The sequence below is a fragment of the Cygnus atratus genome, chromosome 2 (assembly GCF_013377495.2).
Source record: "Cygnus atratus isolate AKBS03 ecotype Queensland, Australia chromosome 2, CAtr_DNAZoo_HiC_assembly, whole genome shotgun sequence".
Classification (NCBI taxonomy): domain Eukaryota; kingdom Metazoa; phylum Chordata; class Aves; order Anseriformes; family Anatidae; genus Cygnus; species Cygnus atratus.
The window spans coordinates 67,824,067-67,839,359 of record NC_066363.1 but is presented as its reverse complement, the minus strand read 5'-3'; positions in this window follow the sequence as shown (position 1 = coordinate 67,839,359).

Sequence of the window (15,293 nt, the reverse complement as noted above, 5' to 3'; positions counted from 1 at the left end):
ATTTATGTAGACTAGCTAAAAGAGGGCCATAATTGAATTGAAGTGATGCTATTTTCTGAAACGCTGCCTGCAGCAGTCTCAAAGATCTCAGGGCAGTGCCAGAGATAAGCAACTTATTTTGCCCTCTTTCAAACTCAATCTGAGGCTAGAGATTTGCATTGCACTTAGGAAACTGCACGGGAAATGGACTTTACAAACATAAACCCTGGCTCTAAATCCTTGTGATTTGTGACGATTAGTGCTTTTTTTCTGCAGGATCCATGTTTTTTCTCCACCCCAGTTCCTTCCTTCCTTCCTTCCTTCCTTCCTTGAAAGAACCTCTCTGCAGCATCTAGTTTGTGAATGGTATTAATGAGAAACATGTCTGTCTGTCATAATGATTTAGCAGAATAGCCCAGCACCTTCACAAGACCCTGTGACTTGACATGGGGTTATGTGTATGTTTCATCTATGTGTAAGTTCCCACTGCAAGAGGAAGGGATACAAGAACCATTAGTGCATACTGCTCTTCTAGCATTGTCATTTACATAAACTTGTAAGAGGTTGTTACATTAAAAGTAGGAAGCAGAAAGAGATAAATAGAAATTTTACCTGGTTTCTGCTGAAAAGAAGTTCTAGCAAAATGAGAATTAGTTAAACATGGATTTCTCTAAAGCAAAACAAGCATTTACAAACATAACTGCTGGATTGCCTGTAGGAAACAGTCTAAAACAAAGCGTTTAGTATCCCTGGGCAGCTAATCCTAGCCCTTTGTGAGAGATGAATAAATCAATACCATTGTGACCATCTTACAGGTGGCTAAACTAAAGCAAAGCTGCCACTTCTATGAGACCACACATATAGTCAATGCTGTAAACATGCAGTCTTCGATCATGATATGATGCCTGTTTTGATCCTGAGGAAGGCTAGAACATTTGTGATGTAAATGCAAAGTCTGATGCAAAAAAGCTTGTATAGCATGCTTCATTCTGCTAAGAGCTGATTAAGAATTAGACAAGGGATTTTATTTTTGAGCATGTTTTTGTTTTGTCATTTTGTTTAAACATTAAACTGCAAAATCTATCTTTTGATTGTTTAGTCATTATTTCAGAGGAATACAGATTTATTTACAGTCTCATTAAGTTCCTGTGCTGCCTTTGCCACAAATTATGACATTTTTCAGAAGGTCACAAGAACTTTCTGCATAGACTAATATTTCTTCCTAAGCACATTCAAAAGATATTTGTTTACATGATGTATGGACTGGACCATGAACCTGTGTGAATCAGAGGGCCCATTACTTATTCCCTGTGTTATCTTAGACTCACTATAGAGTCTTGGCAAATCATGTCACTAAAAATGTTTGTATCTTTCTGGCTTGTGTGAGGGGTTAGATCTGTGGAAGGAACAGGGTTTTACTCAAGGTTTTAAAGGATAAGTAATCCTTTTATTTTCCAGAGTGCTTATTATGGTAGTGAGAGGACCTTCTTTAGATCCTAATATTATGAACTTTAAAGATTGCTATGGAGATTTCTTAAACATGATGTAACTTCAGTAAGTGATATCTATGCTGCTTTCTTCTGAGAGGTCTTGAGGAAGTAATGTTTCTGGAAAGATTCTTGTTAAGTTGTGAAAAAGAGGGCTATTACCCTTACTCATGATCAGACAGTAGAAAATATGTGATTAATGTCCACAATTCTCTTTCGGGGTTTTTATCTTGGTTTCAATGTACAGTGAAGATCTTGACTAGGACAAGTGGTCCCACTGCATCCCTTCCGCTGAGTGGTTCAAAATGGAGTTTCTTTCTCCTGCCAAGCTGGAGATCTTTGCTTCTGCAGCTCACATGGGAGAAATCTGCATTAATAACTGCAGGGCAAATGCATATACATTGTTCCTTGGTTTGTATGTGTCCAACTGACTGCAAAACTGAGAAGTATTTAAGAGAAGCATAAAGTGTTTTGTACAGGGAAGGTGGGAGAGTAGGTGTTGACTCCCCACTCTGTTGATTGTGAGTGTGCAAATCTGAGTTGGAGAATTACGTTTAGCCTATGGAATTTTGCTTGAAATTAACACCAAAATATGACAACAAGGAAGCATGCTGAGAAGAAATTGTTTATGAGACATATGATTTGTGTATGTGTATGTATGTATTCTGTGGTGGTACTATGAATAAACTTTATATATTAGGTAGATGTGGATAAGAAGGCTGTTTCTCTGAAATTTCCTGGGTTTAGAGACAGAGAATGGATGAGTTTACTAGAAGAACATACAGTAACAGCAAATCAAGTGGACAGTTAAGAACCCTCCTAAAATTTCTAGCACATTAGCGAAGCGTGACGTATTTTATAATGGGAAGGCTATAGGAATAGAGCAATGAAAAAGATGGCTAATTACAGATGCTCAAACAGAGCACTTCATGCAAATAGGATAGGATAATGAAATTAATCAAGCATACATGTGAATTAGCCCTCAAAGGTCAAAGAAAAATAAGCAGGACAAGTGTGAAACTCTGATCTTCCCAGAAAAATAAGTACACTGTACAAATTAATGTCTGTATCAGGACACTTCATTAGCAGTTGACAAGACTTTCACACATGCTCATGTCTGCCTAGGTGTATTAAATCTCCCTTTTTCAGAAAGAAATTATGGAGTGGGGAAAGAGGCATCTGATCCCTTAAAAAGGACATTTGGAAGTCAACCAAAGAGACCTTGTTATCAGTCTTTTTGATAAAATGCTTAATCCTCCCCTGCTGCCCTGTCTATTAAGAAAAAGGCAACATGACAGTGAACTTGGCAGAATATCGAATCTGGTTGTGGGTGAGACTGTAACACCCCTAACAGCTAAACTAATTCCGTTGCTGAAAAGACAGCAGAAGTCTCTCTTCCATTTGAATCTATGGGGAGCTTTAAAAATTTTTAGACTAATATGCTTTGTTGCTTTTGTCACTAACTTGGAAAGTGTCTTCTGGCTTAATTTGCTTAGAAAGACAAAGAGGAGATTTTTTCGGACTTCTCAAATTATATATCTTGTGCATATAATTTTACATCTTTTCTCAAAAGATTCTCTGCTAATGCAGAAGACCTCTATTTTGTCACAAAGACAGCTTTACAAAAGTCAAGTTACTATAACAACCAAGTACACCTTTTCAATCCAAGAACACAGTTCACAGTGTGGACATATATTTGAGAGACTATCAACATTATGCATTCACCTACCTGCCTTCATCTCTACAACTAGTTTAGAAACAAGGTGAAAATAGAGGAGTCTTGTTTCTGTAGCCAAAAGATCTACATTTTTTTCAATATGATCTTTAATGAAAAGCCAGTGGACAATATTAATAGGATCATCATAGGATGAACTGCATTATTTACCTGCTTGCATGGCTGAGATCCTGCCGTGACTCTCCTGTCCCTTTCTGTGCTGTGGCTCCCTGGAGCTGTTGGCAGCTGATGGAAGAAAAGTCTTCAGACAACTCTATAGAAGTTAGAGGACTAACTGAGGCACTTTTCAAACCAGAGGCATGGGCAAGCATGTGTAAATTATTTTCTCCCTGATTTCCTTGTAGATTGCTCTCTGAAATCCTCAGATGTAACTGAGAATCTGACCCTGTAGCTCAAATAAGAAAACACACTGTAGAACAGTTTAGTTTATAACTGATCTGTTTGCTAAGCACTGTTACCTTTATAACTGCATTTTCCTCTCTGAAACAATACCACTAGTCCTAGCATTGCGTAGTCAATGATAATAGTAAAAAAACACAGATGAATGCACACAAAAAGCCAAAGCATACAACTCAGTTTTGATCCTCTCCCCACTTCCGTCTGTGCTCCCAAAGTAAATTATTTCAGTGTGGGCTCTCTACCGAAAGTGCTGCTGCTTGTGAAAGAAAAGAAGCTGGGGCAAGCTATTAAGAAAATAATTGTGTTTTCATTTTAAGGCTGAAGTGGGGAAAAATAACTTCATTTTGGCCACTCAGAGATTTTAAAAACTGTAGTCAGTTTTCCCTGGTGTCTATTAAATGAATAAAATCTAAACCTTGCTGTAGAAATCTGTCAGAACTTGAGATGAAATGCTATTTAATGTATGACATAATGATTGGTTTGGAAGTTGTTGAAGGCAGCAGGTGTGAAGATACTGGGAAAAATTCTGTCCTCCAGGGCTGCAGTGCGCTGGGGAGAGTCTGCTGCAAACAGTGGTCATGGTAAAGGAACTTTTCGTGGTCTCCTAAAGTGCAGGTTGAGGCTTGAAAAGCAAAAGTGCCTTTATGTATGCATAAGAGCATTTTGGGTGAGCTTTTCCATGTTGAGATGTCAACCGGTACTGTGGCTTTCCTTTGTACCTTGAACAAGTAATTTGGAGGGTCAGATCACAGCTGAAAGAATGAAGATTTAGGAAAGAGTACCTTGACTTGATCTTTTTGCACTGGGCAACTGCAAGAGGTCTGAAAGAGAAGCCCAGTGCCAGTGGTCAGTCTAGTGAAAGCATGCTTATCAGATAAGTGAAACAAAAGCAAATCATCTGGCAGCATTTAAGATTTTAGGTCTGTAAAGACGCTGCATTTCCTGACAACTGTATGGAATTGATATAAGTAAAGACCAAGTTCTTGGTCAATGAGTTGACAAAGGAGTTGGGAGTGGAAAAAAAGGATGCTGACGCTTTTTTTAATGTCATTTCCTGGGGGGAAAAAAAAAAAAAAAAAAAAGAAAACCAAGTTAAGGCTCTTGCCAGGAATAATTCTGAGAAATGCAGAAGGAAACAAGCTGATTTAATTCATTCAACACTATATATCCCAGATAAAAAAAAAAAAAAGACCATAATAAGCTTCATACCAGAAACAAAGAAGCAGAACAATTCCTTGACCAAGAAGAGAACAAGGGTCCAGGTGTGCTATTTACTACAGAACAGCAATGAGACACCTGTGGTCCTGCCTTGAGAAAGGCACTGTGAGTCTGGATTGCACTGTGAGAGAGATTTCCAGTAAAGAAGGGGAAGTTTTAGCACTTCTCTGCAAGGGATGTCTGAGTACTCTTCTGATCAGCCACGCTCAAGATAAATTCAAGTTGGAAAGGATACATAGAAAGGCTACAGTGCTGGTGAGACCCCACCTCAAGTGCTGTGTTCAGTTTTGGGCCCCTTGCCACACACAAGATTTGGGTTGCTTAAGCGTGTGCAGAGAAGAGGACCAAAAACTAGTGAGGAGAAAACAAGAGGCGCAAGGAGGGGCTGGGGGCCCTGGGGCTGCTTGGCCTGGAGGGGAGGAGCCTGAGGGCAGAGCTCCCTGCTCTCCACAGCTGCCTGACAGGAGGCTGCACCCAGGAGCAGCATGTCACTCTCCTTGCTCACGTGACAAGTGACAGGACGCGAGGTGACAGCCCCAAGCTGCACCAGGGGGGTTTGGGCTGGGTGTCAGGAAGGATTTCCTCACAGAGAGGGCGACCAGGCCTTGGAAGGGGCTGCCCAGGGCAGTGGTGGGGTCTCCATCCCTGGAGGTATTTAAGAAGATGCAGTATTTGGGAAAATGTTTTAGTGGTGGACTTGGTCATGTTAGGTTGATGGTTGGACTTGATGATCTTAAGGTCTTTTCCAACCTAAAAGATGCGGTTCGGTTCGGTTCGGTTCGGTTCTATTCTATTCTACTCTACTCTACTCTACTCTACTCTATTAGAGTAGCTGTAAAAATGGAGAGCATTATCTTATAAATAAAGATTAAAGGGACATATTCTCTTTAGATTAGCAATATTAAGGCTGAGCAGGGATGATTGTTGTCCATACATGTCAGGACAGTAAACGCTAGAGAGATAAAAAGCACATTAAGACAATGAACAATGATGGCAAATGAACAAAAAATCTAAAGTGGCTCTTGATAAGCAAAAGAGAAATTAGAACAAGTTTTTCAGCTGTCGTGGTCGAACCCCCCTTTTCCAAGGTTTTAAAAAGAAGTTTGATAGGTATATGAAAGGAATTATTTGATATATTGTCTAAGATTTACAGTGCTGTCTTTGATGCACCATGCTTATCTGCCTTATTCCATGTTCCCAGAGTGAATAGATGCATATGTCATCATGCTGAGATCTCTGTCCTCCTTAAGTAACTCTGGAAACATAGTAGATTAACTAATTAGAGCCAAGGAAAATCATTTCACAGAATCACATAATCATCTAGGTTGGAAGAGACCTCCAAGATCATCTAGTCCAACCTCTGTCCTAACACTAACAAGACCTCCACGAAACCATATCACTAAGGACTACATCTAAACATCTTTTAAAGACCTCCAGGGATGGCGACTCAACCACCTCCCTGGGCAGCCCATTCCAATGCATAACAACCCTTTCAGTAAAGAAGTTCTTCCTAATATCCAACCTAAACCTCCCCTGTCGCAACTTTAGCCCATTCCCCCTCGTCCTGCCACCAGGCACGTGGGAGAACAGACCAACCCCCACCTCTCTACAGCCTCCTTTAAGGTACCTATAGAGAGCGATGAGGTCTCCCCTGAGCCTCCTCTTCTCCAGGCTAAACAACCCCAGCTCCCTCAGCCGCTCCTCGTAAGACTTGTTCTCCAGACCCCTCACCAGCTTCGTTGCCCTTCTCTGGACTCTCTCGAGCACCTCCATGTCCTTCTTGTAGCGAGGGGCCCAAAACTGAACGCAGTACTCAAGGTGCGGCCTCACCAGAGCCGAGTACAGGGGGACAATCACCTCCTTAGACCTGCTGGCCACGCTGCTTCTTATACAAGCCAGGATGCTGTTGGCCTTCTTGGCCACCTGAGCACACTGCTGGCTCATATTCAGCTGACTGTCAACCAGTACTCCCAGGTCCTTCTCGGCCAGGCAGCTTTCCAACCACTCATCTCCCAGCCTGTAGTGCTGGTCGGGGTTGTTGCGCCCCAGGTGCAGGACCCGGCACTTGGCCTTATTGAACTTCATACAGTCGACCTCAGCCCATCGGTCCAGCCTATCCAGATCCTCCTGCAGAGCCTTCCTTCCCTTTAGCAGATCGACACACGCACCTAACTTGGTGTCCTCTGCAAACTTACTGAGGGTGCACTCGATCCCCTCGTACAGATCATTGATAAAGATATTAAAGAGGACTGGCCCCAGCACTGAGCCCTGGGGGACTCCACTAGTAACCGGCCTCCAACTGGATTTGACTCCATTCACCACAACTCTTTGGGCCTGGCCATCCAGCCAGTTTTTAACCCAATGAAACGTACGCCAGTCCAAGCCATGAGCAGCCAGTTTCTTGAGGAGAATGTTGTGAGAAATGGTGTCAAAAGCCTTACTGAAGTCAAGGTAGATCACATCCACAGCCTTCCCCTCATCCACCAGGCGCGTCACTTGGTCATAGAAGGAGATCAGGTTCGTCAAGCAGGACCTGCCCTTCATAAACCCATGCTGACTGGGCCTGATCGCCTGGTTACCCTGTAAGTGCCGCGTGATGACACTCAAGATAATCTGCTCCATGAGCTTCCCTGGCACTGAGGTCAAACTAACAGGCCTATAGTTCCCCGGGTCTACCCTCCGGCCCTTCTTGTAGATGGGCGTCACATTTGCTAGCTGCCAGTCGACTGGGACCTCTCCTGATAGCCAGGACTGCCGATAAATGATGGAAAGCGTCTTGGCCAGCTCCTCCGCCAGTTCGCTCAGTACCCTCGGGTGGATCCCATCTGGCCCCATTGACTTGCATACATCCAAGTGCTGTAGCAGGTCGCCAACCATTTCCTCGTGGATAGCGAAGGCCACATCCTGCTCCCCATCCCCTTCCACCAGCTCAGGGTACCGGGTATCCAGAGAACCACTGGTCTTGCCGCTAAAGACTGAGGCAAAGAAGGTGATTTGTGTGATCGCTTATGCTGATTTTGGCTGAGATGGTGATTTATTTATTTTTTTCACAGTGGATGGTTTGATGCCATGTTTCAGATTTATAAGATGAAGAAGACAGGAGAACTAGTGACAGCTGACATGGGGAAGGCTGAGGTACTCAGCAATTGTTTTCCCTCAGTTTTCACTGGAAATCACTCTTCCCTGGGTTGCATTAGCAGAAGCACTGCCAGCAGCTCGAGGTGATCCTTCAGCTCTCCTTGGCCCTGCTGAGGTCACACCTGGAGGACCATGTCTAGTTTTGGGCTCCTGAGTCCAAGAGAGACATGGCCATACTGGAGAGAGTGCAGTGAGCTGCAGCCAAGCTGGTGGAAGGTCTGGGGCATCTCTCTCACAACGAGAGACTAAGAGAGCTGGGACTTTTCATCCTGGAGAAAAGAAGGATTGGGATGATCTTATCAATGTCTAGAAATCCCTGAAGGGAGCATGGAAAGAAGACAGAGACAGGCTCTTGTCAGTGGTGCCCAGCGGTTGTCCGGCTCTAGGCGGCCCTGCTTGAGCAGGGGGATTGAAGCAGAAGACCTCCAGGTTCCTTCCATCCCCAGCCCCTCTGTAAGTCTGATGTTTGGGCACAGACCTGAGCCAGAGCAGGACCACTGAAACGGGCCTAAGCAATTGGGAAGGCATGAAGTAGGCTGCCAGTTGGCTTTGCAAGCACAGGCTCTGTCTCTGAGGCTGGGGCAGCTACCAGGTGCTGTCAGTATCCAAAAGGGGCGTTACCTGGCCTATGGGTGGATAGAGATTGCGACATTGGGTTAAAATCAGTTAACGTGATGTTCCAGCAAAGCTTCAACCAGTTTAAGGAGGGGAAAAAAAACAACCCTGAAAAACAACACAACTACTAGAAAGAAAGGAGGGAGCGTGTGCAGCATGGGAAGCTTTGTCAGAGAAAACATCTCTTCTGGGTAAAAAACAGGCTCTTTTTATTCCATTGAGACATAAGATGGTGTAGGACACCACCACTTCAGGTAACCAACAGATGCTGTTCCTTTCTATTGTCTTCCTGAGACAGACAATAGATAACAATGTTCCTGATATTCTTTAAAGAACTCTTGATTTCTCATGCATGTTCCCACTTTCTTGGTCCAATTTCCTTGTGCCCAGGCTCTTTTTCACCTTCCCAGGTGATAAGTTGTTCCTCAGATTCTTGTGTCCTCACTGATGGTCTCTTCAGGACATCTGCAGTGCTCAGGTGTCCAAATGCACGTCAAGGATGTCCCTGACTCCCAGGCACAGTTCCCAGGCCAAAGGCTGAGCTCCCATCCTGGACCCCAGCCTGGGAGACATTGCTCCTGTCAGCATGGAGCAGCCATTTCGTATCAGCATCTTCCCATGACGGTCAGGTTACTGCTGTAAGTGCTGCTATCAGGGGCACCCCGAGACCTTTGTGATGTCACCTCAGAGTCACTATGGCCTCACAAAAACTGGCTAGCCATAAGTGCCCTGAGTGTCTAGCCTGTGTTGAGTCTGGCTGGTGGCACTCAAGATGCTGAGGTCCCACTGCTGGAACGTGAGAGGTGGAGGTATTACTGGTGGAAAGCACGATGTCGAGGTCATTCCAGTGGCATGCGAGACGTCAAGGTCCTTCCTGTGGCACAAGAGACGCAAGGTGCTTCTGAGTAGCAGGTAAGGCACCCTGGTCTTTCTGGTGGAACTTGAGATGTCAAGATCCTTCTGTTAGAACACGAGATGTCAACATCCTTCTGGGGGCATGTGAGATGCTGAGGTCCCTCTGGTTGCAGGCAAGGCATGGGACCCGGTCCCTACTGAACGCCAACGCTGGGGACACAACATGGCTGCGCAGGGCGCAGATGTCTCTTTTGATAGAAAAAGGACTACTTCTCTATCCAAAATGGAACACTTTTCTCTCTCCCTCTCCCTCTCTCCCTGTCATGTGGATTGTTTTCAAAGTGAGACTTTGTTCTTTATTCATTTGGGCCCACTCCTGGGCCTGCTCCTGGGGTTTGGTCTATTCTGAGGTTGGTTTTCTTAATTAGACCATTTGAGGTCAGTTTGACAACCCACTTCTGGGAAACGTAACTGTAAGTTTATGAAATATATATATCCATATATGTCCGTATCTGTCGTAAGTACAGTCTTGATAAGTATAACCTATGATAAGCATGGTTACCGTTATAGTATTGATGTCTGTAATCCATAATATTTCCTGCTCTAGTACTATAGATAAGTTTGCTGAATATAGAATACTAATGTATATTTGCTGCTAGAATAGTGACTTCCCAGCATCTACTTGCCTTCCTACTACTGCTAATAGCTGCTACTATTAGTTAGTGCTATTCCCTCAATGTCCACAACATATATATACATATATTTGCTTCCTGGTAATATCTGTAATAGCCTGATATCTCTATCCATGCTTGCCTTTAATCACAGAGTATTTGCTAGTGGTGATCTCTGATCATCTGTAAAAAGGAGAACTTTTTAGAAAATAAAGCCTCTGTGTTCTTGCATATTATAGAATCCTACTAACTCCCATTGTGATCCCTATACACCTGCAAGCCGGGTAACTCTGAAAACCTCTGAAAACAAACCGGGTAACCCTTCTGAAGGACAAATTGTGAACTTCATTGGCATCGGAGGTAGGATTATGTAAAATACGCAGTCATGGACGCATTTGAGGAGTTGGTGCAAGAACACTGGGAGTGCATGAGTCTCTCCTGGTTTTGGCTGGGATAGTTAATTGTACTCCCAGTAGCTGGTGTGGTGCTGTGTTCTGGATTTAGGATAAGAACAATGCTGATAACACACCCATCCTTTAGCTGCTGCAGAGCAGTGCTTGCACAGAGCAAGGAGTTTCAGCTTCTGGTGCTGCACTGCCAGCGAGGAGGCTGGGGGTGCACCAGGAGCTGGGAGGAGACACAGCCAGGACAGCTGGCACACACTGCCCACAGGGATGTCCCACACCGTACAACAGTAGTGTGCTCAGCAATAAAACCTGGGGGAAGTTGGTTGGGGGGCTGACACTGCTCAGGATCTGGCTGGGCATTGCTCAGTGGGTGTTGCGTTGTGCATCGCTGGTTTTATCTTTTCTATTATTATTATTATTATCCTTTCCTTTTATGTCGTATTAAACTGTCTTCATCTCAACTGACAAGTTTTGCTTTTCTCTCCCCAGTCCCACAGGGAGGGGGGAAGTAAATGACTATGCAGTGGTAAGCTGCCTGCTAGGTTAAACCATAACACCACTCATGTCAGTTTACTGGAGAGATTGTCAAAAACCTGATTTAAGGACATCAAGGTGCTCGAGCGAGTCCAGAGAAGGGCAATGAAGCTGGTGAGGGGTCTGGAGAACAAGTCTTACGAGGAGTGGCTGAGGGAGCTGGGATTGTTCAGCCTGGAGAAGAGGAGGCTCAGGGGAGACCTTATCGCTCTCTATAGGTACCTTAAAGGAGGCTGTAGCGAGGTGAGGGTTGGTCTATTCTCCCATGTTCCTGGTGACAGGACGAGGGGGAATGGACTAAAGTTGCGCCAGGGGAGGTTTAGGTTGGATATTAGGAAGAACTTCTTTACTGAAAGGGTTGTTAGGCATTGGAATGGACTGCCCAGGGAAGTGGTTGAGTCACCATCCCTGGAGGTCTTTAAAAGATGTTTATATGTAGAGCATAGTGATATGGTTTAGTGGAGGACTTGTTAGTGTTAGGTCAGAGGTTGGACTAGGTGATCTTGGAGGTCTCTTCCAACCTAGATGATTCTGTGATTCTGTGAAAGTCAGACAAATAGCAAGTGGAGTTGAACTGTCCAGGCAACAAAAAAAAAAAAAAAAAAAAAAAAAGGATCAAACAGCAGCAAATAGTGGAAAACAAGTACAAGGGTTTAAGATTAAAGTTTAATGATAGTAAGAGTCGGTCTGAGAATGCAGATGTCTTGATCTAAAGTGTGGCTGCAAGAAAAAGTGGTAGAATGAGTAAGGCTTGGCCACTACCCAAGAGTCCGTAAAGTGGGAAAAAGGACAGCTTAATGAATTGTTGCTACTACTGTCCCAGGAGGAAAAAAGGAGTAGAGCATAGAAAGGATTGATGATACTGTAGTGTGGCCCTGAAGCTGTACTCAAGTTGAAACTTCCCCTATCTTAAGAGGTGTTTAGATGCAGACTTGATCTCAGGCAAAAACTTGAGTTTTTGCACAGTTGGAGAGAAGGCTTTGGACTGTGGTATTTCTTGGTTTGGGTTGAAGCATATGACCTGCTACCTGCAGGCTTTTTAACTCAAATTCACTTCAGAAGTGAATTATCTACCTTTGTAGTGCCAGCAGCTGAACTAACGTTGAGATGGTAAGATGAACATAGAAGTCTTTCTAGAAGATCTCTTCCATTGTATTTGGTAAGCTAAGGTGGCACTGGTAGGCAGCCATGGAATAACATTAACAAGCTATCTGAGCTACAGGTCTCCTGGCTCTCTTCGGCCTGTGCTCCTTAGACATAGTGCCATCCATGAAAGACATCTTCAATACGTTTGGAGATGTAAAGTTCTATGCTTCAGTGTAATTCTGGTAATGCTAATAAGCAGGAGTGCTAGATCAGAGAAAGGTGAGTAGGTAATACTGCTGTGGAAGGAAACCATTTGGAGGCTAGTAGCATATGCAAGCTGTTGGCAAGAACAGCAGCAGAGTATCTTGCCAAGATAATCCAGTACAATAAAAGATCCATGTTGAACATGATCAAGTATCTGCAAAGTGTGTTGCTAAGACTTCCGTATTTTGAAATAGAGATAAAATGATACCTGGAGAAAGCATTATTGGTAGCAAGTACCCACAGCTATAAATAACTTCCTCAGTACTAGAGTTAGCTATGTGGTAGAGGAGAGAGCATGCTGGTATTATCCTCTGCTTTCTTTTATCAGGGCAATACTGATGATCCACAAAAGCACTGAATGGGGTGAATCTTTCAACATGCTCCAGGTGTGAACAGATCTCAGGAAGCGAGCAGCACAGAAGAATATGTTGTTGGATTGCCTGTGGGTGCAAGACAGGATTTAATTTAAAGGGGTGAATGTGAATTTAAATGAGGTAAGGAGTTAACTTCATTAGGTGGTTAGAGTTTACCACTCTAAAAAATTTCTGTTAAAAATTCAGTGTGACTCAAACTACTTGTTTCTTTCCTTGAATAGGAGTTTGGGTTGGTGACTGAACTGAAAAAAAATATGATTTCATGGCCAAATTTAAACTGGGAGAACACTTCAGCAAGGGTAAGGCAGCTAAAGTTAGATGCATCAGAAATAAGACAAGCTTGAGAGCCTTTATCTGGGAGATTTCTGAACTCCATTTTGCATGGAGTAAGTGGGGGCTTAAATTATTCAGATGAAACTCAGTTAGATATTGTATATGTTACAGCTAGTCTCAGCTGAATTTTTTATTGCTTCACTGAAAGTTGTATTTTAGTGTATTGGAGGGTCTGATTTGTAAAAAGCTTTTTCTTTCTTAAAGGAATTAAATGGAAAAGATGTTTTAGAGTTGATTGGTATCCTCATAATAAACTCTTCTGCAAATCTGGCTGAATATTTTTGTCTTTACATGACATTAGGTCTCTTCTGAATATCTGACTTTAAATATATACTTCAAAGGCACGGAGGTTATAGCCCATTCAGTAAACAAAGCAAACTTGTGCAGTGCTTAATGTATTGCTACTTACAGACTTATAGGAGTCTTATAGACTCCAGACTAGCTATATGCAACCTCCCTGGTGGGAGAGTGACCCGTGCCATATCACAAACCTCACTTGGCAGCCCTCTGGAAGCATGTGGGTGAGTGTCCAGGAGCCTTTCTGGACATTCCTTGATGCACGGGCAGAACTAGAGCTACAGAGTATAAAATCTGATATGCAGATGTGGTTTTGGATCAGTTCTTGCACTTAAATGCCCAGAATTACAGTCTAACCCAAACAAAATGAAAATTTCAGGATTATAGATCTGCGTATGGCTGAGGGAAGAAAAAAAAACCAGAAAGCTCTGATAAATATATTAGGTGGTTAATTGTTCAATTTAGTGCTTGGTTGGTAATGAAATCAGATGCATATGGTAGTAAGACTGTTTTTACTATTACAAGACACTTCGGGACATTTTGAATATGCAGGGTGCAACAGTATATTAAACCAAACAGTAATTCTGTATTTGACGATTTGACTTTGTTAGCATAATACAATTTGTTTTTATTGTAGCAGTGAAGAGGGAAACATTTTGATAACTATTTGCTTTCATTATCCCTTTATATCCCTTCTTCCTACTCAATATTTTATTTTTATTTTTTAAATAAAACATAAAGCTTTTATAACCAAAAGGGCTGAATAAAAGAAGAAATCCCACTCTGATTAGTTCTGTTTTCAATAATATTTAGCAAGGAGGGTGTTGGCATAAGAGAACAACTTTAATATCCATCACCTCTACACATATTCCAGATATTTTTACAGGAAAATAAAAACAAACAACATAAGGTTTTAAAACCCATGTGATAGTAAAGAGTTATTGTGCTTGTGATTCTCTTAGATGTGTGAGAGAGAGATGGTTTGGAGGGAATGATAATATCTTTTATTAGGTCAACTGATATAATTGGAAAAAATCAATAAGCAGCATAAGATCTTGCCTTTTTTTTCCCCCTGCTGTATCAGTCTGGTCTAATAACAGGTATTATTTCTTTCTTCAAATCTTAGACTGTCCTCCATAAAAAATCTTACTAAGATATTGCTTGTACAGGTTCTTCTGTTTCTCAGTCTTTCCCATTATGTTCAGCTATGCCTAGATCTGGTCATTTTCTTTCAGAGACCTACTCCTTTCCCCCACAGCTGAATTTTGACCAGCTGCTTGGGTGTCCACAGACAGCTCTGCCACCCCTATCTGCTGCTGATACCCTATCTCTGCTCTGTCTTGTTTTTTTCCAAAGTTAGCTTCCTCTTCCTTGTCCCAAATGGCAGCCCCAGCAAAAAAAAACACAGTACCTTTTCTGTAGGTTGTCTGCACATCCGCTACATTCTATGCATTGTGTATCTAACCTGTAGCTAGGAGACATGCCAGGAGCAGGGTAGAATGTCCTTTTGATTAGTTAGATTTACATATCCAATTTGTCGGGGCCCACACCCTACACCACTATTGCTGGTCTACCATTCCCTGTAGGGTAACTCTAAGGAGATCGGATCCTGATATACCTATAGCTGTCAGGTATCCATGCAGTGCTCTGGTCCTGGTTTGACCTGCATGAGGGGATCGAGTGCACCCTCAGTAAGTTTGCAGATGACACCAAGTTAGGTGCGTGTGTCGATCTGCTCGAGGGATAGAAGGCTCTGCAGGAAGATCTGGATAGGCTGGACTGATGGGCTGAGGCCAACTGCATGAAGCTCAACAAGGCCAAGTGCCGAGTCCTGCACCTGGGGCACAACAACCCCAAGCAGCGCTACAGGCTGGGAGATGAGTGGTTGGAAAGCTGCCTGG